The sequence below is a fragment of the Sparus aurata genome, chromosome 7 (assembly GCF_900880675.1).
Source record: "Sparus aurata chromosome 7, fSpaAur1.1, whole genome shotgun sequence".
Classification (NCBI taxonomy): Eukaryota; Metazoa; Chordata; class Actinopteri; order Spariformes; family Sparidae; genus Sparus; species Sparus aurata.
This window is the reverse complement of record NC_044193.1, coordinates 4,300,795-4,307,845: the sequence shown is the minus strand read 5'-3', so window position 1 is coordinate 4,307,845 and position 7,051 is coordinate 4,300,795. Positions and strand designations below refer to the sequence as shown.

General features: G+C 38.1%; 1 pseudogene; it reads right to left on the bottom strand.

Moving 5' to 3' along the window:
* Positions 1 to 1,051, bottom strand: part of LOC115584876 (interferon-inducible GTPase 5-like) — a 5,247-nt pseudogene extending 4,196 nt beyond the window's left edge.
* Between the last annotated feature and the right edge of the window lie 6,000 nt (positions 1,052 to 7,051).

Below are 7,051 nucleotides of genomic sequence, written 5' to 3'. Positions count from 1 at the left end.
TCCATAATATACACCCTTAATGTGCTAAATTCAAAACCTGATATTTAGCATATTAGAGAGCAAAAAAACAAAAACAAATTCCAGTTTAGTATAACCATGTTTTGCTCAATAAATGGTGGGATCTGTTGACTTTTTGTATCAAATAAAAGAGAAATGTGCCCTGATGTGAAATTGATCATTGCTTGAAGTGAATGAATAAATAAATTGTTCAATAAAGTCTATGGACATGACATGTACCCCTTATTATAGAATGACTCACGTATCGAGAGCGTGTCGGTTACGCAGTCTGATAACTGCACAGGTCCTTTACTCAACTAAATACAGAGACATTTCCCACAAAGCAACTTTACAGGACCAAACAAAAGTAACGTGGTAACTTTAACTATCTTTGGCAACTTATATGAGAAAAAAAATACCGCAGATATACGTGGAGAAGCATCCATCCTCCTGCCTGTCCTACCAACTCTTCCTCACATTTCTGCCTGAAAAACAGCGTCTGTCACAGGCAAAAAACTTTAAATCCCCGAGTGTTTGTGTTGAAAAAAAAAAAAAACACTGTGACCGTCAGCCCTCCAGACCGAGACTTCAGTGAACTTTCCCCCAGAAAGAGGCTCCGTCCCCCTGATTACTGATGGTGATTTTATAATTATGTCATTTAATTACAGCTTATCTGTGAATCGATTTTTGGTTTCTCAAAATAAATGATTAGTATTACTATTTCTGTGAGAATCATTTTTTGACTAACTGTATTTCATGTGCTATTTTTTTCTGAGCCTAAAATATCCCAATAAAGAACTGAAGTTTGATAAGATGTGACATTAAACTAAACAGCAGTGATAAACACAAAGAGAAAAGTGACCTCAGCTCTGCCATTCATGGTTCAGAGTGGCTGACAGAAAGAGAAATCATTGCTTTTTTTTTTAAATATTAAAAACTACTTACACAGAACTCTTTTCTTGCTGTTGTAACAGACGATACTCGAACTGTTTGCTGTAAACGTATGATTCCCACCCGTGAGTTGAAGTAAGTGTTAATGTTCAGCTACTGAAAGTTTGGTTTCTATTTGGCTCGTTATATAAGCCTTAAAGAATTCAGTCAAGTTTTTTTACCTCTAATACACTCACCAATGCCCTGCAGAGAGGGCAGATGATGTAATATCAGCCTGACTGAGAGACATGTTTCCCATGTGAGTGATACTATTGTCTGTGAAGCAGCTGATTTACAAGAAATGAGAGGAGTGCTATAGTTGGTAAATGGCTGAATTCCTTTACTCACAATATTTTCCCTGTGAAAGTGAAAGAAACCCTTTTCTGTAACCCTAAATTAGCTTTAGAATTAGTGATTCAATACCATTTCTTTGTTTAATAGGTTGTTAGTCCTTTCGAATAAATATGTTGGTCTCATTTAACTAGATGAGAGAGAAACTATCAAGCATTTACACTCAGATACATAATATCAATATCAAGTCAGGAGATCTTTGTTAAAATAGCCGGATTGAAATATGCATTAAAGTGAAACTTTCGCCAAAATGCAACCTAGGCTGTTTTGTGTATGTATATGAGTCAAACCTTTGTGTGAAAGCATTATTACGATAAAAGTGGCACTTTTAAGATTGTTTTCAGGTCAGACTCATTTTCATTGGGAGTGCTACGGGCACTTTTAAGCTAGCATCAAAATCTCTATTTTTAAAATACTAAGAAGGCTCGACACAACATGAAACTTTGCTCGTACTATCACCAGGGTCTCTACCAGTGTTGGGAGTAACGGCGTTATTTTTTCAGTAACGGAGTAATCTAATGAATTACTTTTCCCATCGTTACAATGCCGTTAGCGTTACCGACTACAAAATGTGGCGCGTTACAAATTGAAGTTTCTCATTGAAGCTGTTGTCATCCGACTCGGCTCTCAGCCACCGGAGCAGCAGGGATGCTTTATTTTTCTCCGGTGAGGCAGGAGGGACCGCAGAGGTGATGATTGGCTCTCTAAGGTAGAGTGAGAGTTCGTAAGCCAATCAGAGGCTGTGTTCAGTTTTAACACAAACCACACAGCCTCGCACACACAAGCTAGCAGAGGTGGGCTACAGAAATGGCGAGTCCAGAGGGAAAGTTTATGTTTTCAAGGTGGAAGTACAGACACGACTTTAACCTCCTTTGTCCACGTCCGTTTTAAGCAACTATAATCTTATGAAGCATCTCTCAACTGCACGCGCTTCTACAACACTAGTGGCCAAAAACTCCGTTGTTGACACTGTTGATGATGACAGCAGGTGTGGCTAACGTGAGCTCCGCTAACACAGAAGGACACAGAGCCGTCCGAGCAGCTACAGCTGGAAGTTTCTGCTCCAGCTTCACTAAAACTTGTGACACAGACTGAACTGAATGCAGTGACAGGCAGGTATGTTGTTGAGAACATGCTCCTGTTATCAACAGCTGACCCAGACTCCTTCATTGGCTAAATACCAGGGAGAGCAGGTGCCGGTCCACCATGCAGAGAGACATTTACTAGATACATAGATGCAGAGTACATTAATATCAATGCCGAGCTCAAAAGGGGAAGAAAAGAAAGAAACGCAAGAGTTACTTTTCCTGGTAACTAATTACTTTTAAATTGGAGTAATTCCGTAACTAACTCAGTTACTTTTTGGGAGAAGTAACTAGAAACTATAAGTAATTACTATTTAAAAGTAATGTGACCAACACTGGTCTCTACACATAGCTCAACCGAACCACATACACTCTACCCAGACGTGTCGATCCCTGAGTACGTTTGGGCTGCCATGACGACGGCGCGCGGAACAAGCTACTGCTAACGTGAGCTGTTAAAAAACCTTCTTTTTAGTAAACTCTGTGTACACAAACAATGTTCTCAATGCTCGTGTTCATGTGTAGAGACCCTGGTGATACTACCAGCAAAGTTTCATTTTGTGTCGAGCCTTCTTACTGTTTTAAACATAGAGATTTTGATGCTAGCTTAAAAGTGCCCGTAGCACTCCCATTGAAAATGAGTTTGACCCAAAAACAAAAATACAGTCAATCTTAAAAGTGCCTCTATCATTGTAACTGTGCTTTTACACAAAGGTTTGACTCAAATACATACACAAAAAAGCCTAGGTTACATAGTATGTCTGGAGTTACTGTGTTGTCGATGTCCTTGATGTAAAGTTGATCTCAGGCAGTATGCAAAGAATGATGCTCAACATTTACTGGAGGCATTTCATATGAAGAAGCAGTGAATGTTTACAGGATGAACTCAAGTCTACATGTTCACATGGAGATCTGGCTCAATTCTAGCCTCCACCAGCTGTTGATATCAAGTCACATGAGTCCTGTTGGTATGAGTGACTTTCACCTTTCCCACAGTAATTAATACGATAATCTTTACTTCAAGTATGAGTTTTGGCTACTGCACCCCCGCGCGTGCTCACACACACACACACACACACACACACACACACACACACACACACACACACAGCTATTTTCATACTTTCACTTTCTCCTCCCGTCTTGTATATATGCGCTGTGCCCCACTGTGTTCACCCCAGCATCTGAGCTGATCGCACCCAGCATACAACTTTTGCTGTTAACAAAAGAACCTCATTCAGGTAAGCAGTCCACTATGTGAGCTTTATTATTTCCACTGAAAGTAAACATGCTTTATGGCTTTCCAGATGTGTTATAAAATATAATTTTCTAGATATCTGTACAGAATATGTTCATTACCACAGTTATTTATATTCCACCTGAGGTCGTTCTCACTGAGAAACTCTGGTTTTATCTGCTGCTGACATTTCCTCCTTTTCTTTCACAGTAAACTTCTTGTCCTAAAGATGTCAAGTAAGTATATACTTTCCTCTAAAAAGTAGTTTGTCGGGCAGACGGATCTAACATTTACATTTAATAAACCTCTAGTAAATTTCTCACTTTATAAGCTTTAATATAGTGTATGTTCACATGTGTACAGTAAAGTCAGAATAAATCTGCAAATGTCACATTTTTCCTTCTCTTCTTGATGATGAAGTTAAGTAAATTACTTTTTGAATAATTGTTTTGTCAGTCAAATAGATAATTTACTCCGATGGGCTGTTGGTAAAATAGATTTTAGGACTTTAGTGTTCATATTTTAAGAAACAGTTGCAATGTTGTCAGAAAAAGATCAGGAGATACAGAATATAAAGTCAGAATTTAAAAGACAACATTTTATCTTGAAAATCTTATTCATCATTATTTCCTGTCTTCCCGTGATGAATTGTATTTGTTTTTTTTGAGTTATTTATGTCGTAATCATCACAAGCAAAGGTTGTTTCCAGAATAACAAGATGATGATTAATCATGAGAAAAGAAATGAATAAATAAATGATCAATTACTCATTTTTTCAATTATTTATGACATTGTAACTGTGTTATACTATGTAAAACGCTTCTTCTTCTCCTGCACCTCTTTTCACAGAGGTGCAGGACTAAGGTATTCAAAATGAGCCCACAGTGAGGAAAAATGTGACAAATACAAAAAGTGCTTTGGGTTCAGAAGGTTTAGAGTTGATATGTTAAGAAAAAGTTGTAATGTTATGAGAATAAAGGTTATTAGATACAGAGAAGATAGTCAAAATTTAACAGAGAATATTATAATTTGAAAGCAAATTATTTTAGTTATGAGAGTTTATTCCACCACTGAGAGAACACTGTCTGACACATCAGTTCCTCAGGTGTAAAAGGGTTTATGGAATTGAAACAATCTGGCTTGATGACTCCTTGATGACTTGTCACCCTAAACTAACAAATCAGACTGAAGTCCAGTAAATCAGATGTTCTTCTGTTGACTGATATCTGAGACAAACTGTACTTTTAGAAAGTTTCATCCTTCATGACTCTCTTGAGACTTTGGCAAAATGTTGTTTTTGGAACAAGCTTTCTCTGGTATGATTGTTCTCTAGTCGTCTTTGAGATTAAATTAAGTGTCTCTCTGTTTGCAGATAAAGCAGCTCGAGCTGTCGGCAGAGAACTTTGTTTCAACGAGGAACCTAGTGGAAGTTTTGATGCTGATGACTATGAAGGTAACGAAGAGAGCGATGAGGCTGTAAAGGGTGGAACGTACGCTGTTAAAGGATCGGGTTATGTTCGTAAAGAAATTGGCCCGATGTGTTCTGAGACCAAAGGGCCCTGTGTCGGCATAGGAGTAGGCTTATCTGAGTCTGGTGCCAGAGTTATGACTAAAGCAGAACTGGCCAGTACTTCAGTCTCAGTTGGGCCTGCGAAAGCTACCCTCGGTCTGTCTGCAGATACCGGCGTTGGCGTCGGTCCCTCAGGTGTCGAGGCAAAGCTGCTGGGAACAGGCTTCTCCCTCGGACGTGAAGTGGGCGTATCTTTCCTTGGTACTGGATTCAAATTTAAACTGTGGTGAACTGTGTCTTTGTTACAAACACAGCTTTTGTTTGTTATTTACCTTCTATTCCCACAATTAAACAATGATTGTGTCTGAAATCTTCTGCATTTATAGCTCAAACTTTTTGTCATGACATTGCTCAGATGATGTTGCAGACTCTTCACTGTCCTTTTTAAGTCATTCAGTTTGTGTTGACTTGTTCAGGTAAAGATCCAGGTGTAGCTGTGCAGTCCAATAATCTTGTGTTTTTGTCTTTAGTAATAGAAATTAAAACAGATGATAGCAGGAATAAGAGTCATATTCATCTAAAGATGCAGTGCTGGTATTTGTCTCACTAAACAGGCTCACAGGTGCCCCCTTGTGGTGAAAACAGCATACAGCACAGGCTTCTCTTTTGGTAAAAAAAAAAAGGGGGGGGGGCTTTTCTGTGTTTGGGAGTGGCTTTGAATTGAATCTATTGTAAACTGCATATCTTTGTCAAATACAGCCGTTTATCTTCACTGCAGATAATCCATTGGGAAATGAGTGATCTTTCAGTGTCTTTAACTGAACAAAAAAGACTACTGTTGTCATACTGACATACAAATAAAATAATTGTACTTGTACTGTGCTAATCAGAGGTCACCATTGTCTTGATTGTTTCATATCCTGCCATGAACTTCATGTTCCTGCCACTGGCTTCCACTTGTCTTTATCCTGCTTTGCTGACATTAAACTTGTAAACTCAAGTAATCTTTACTTCCTATTGTCTGTTTTTCTTTTAACATAACATCCTGCAGCTTGCAGAAGAATAAGATGCACAGTTGATTTCCCCCTGAACACAGCTCATCCAAGGCAGTACAGAAGAATAACATTCAAACTTTACTGAAGACATTTTAAAGTAAATGTTGATTAATTCAATCTTGCAGACTTAGTTTGTATAGTTTCAGATGAAGATTTGACTCAAGTCCTGATAAACAAGCATTTAAAAGTTTATAGAAAATATAACCTTTGTTTTAAAGTAGGCAAAACCTTTTACTATTAATCAATTTCTTGTTTTTACTAATAATTCTTTATTTCAAATGCCCACAGAAGATCACCTGAGCCTGAAGTCTGATCAGCAACCAGAACTCCAAAACAGACATTTTGTGACATAAAATGCGATCAGAGCTTCTGTTTAAAGTTTTAACCTGCAGAGAGATGATCAGGGTAAACAAATAGCTAACAATATTTGCTGGTCCTTTACAAATCATCTGGGTTATTTTTACTTTTTACAGGTATGGTTTGTTTGTATTAATAGAAATTATCAGGGTGAGGTTGTAATCTAGAACCCAACATGCAGACAAACACAGGAGGCAGGAAATGGGAAAAACAAGAGAGCTTTATTTTACAAAAAAACTGAACAAATACAAAAAAAAAAAAAAAATGGAGCTAACACAAACTAGTCAAAAGGGAGCAAAAGCAAAGTAGCAACACAGGCTAAAGTGCAAAAATAAGAAATCTAAATCCAAAACATACCAATAGGAGACACTGGCGGAAACATAGTATGATCAAGGACATCACACACACAACGAACTGACAAGGAGTGCAGAGAGAACAGAGACTCAATGGAGATCAGGAACAGGTGAGGAGAGTGAGGAGGGAAGAGGACAGGTGAGGTAACAAAAGGAAACACAGAGGGGAACAAAAT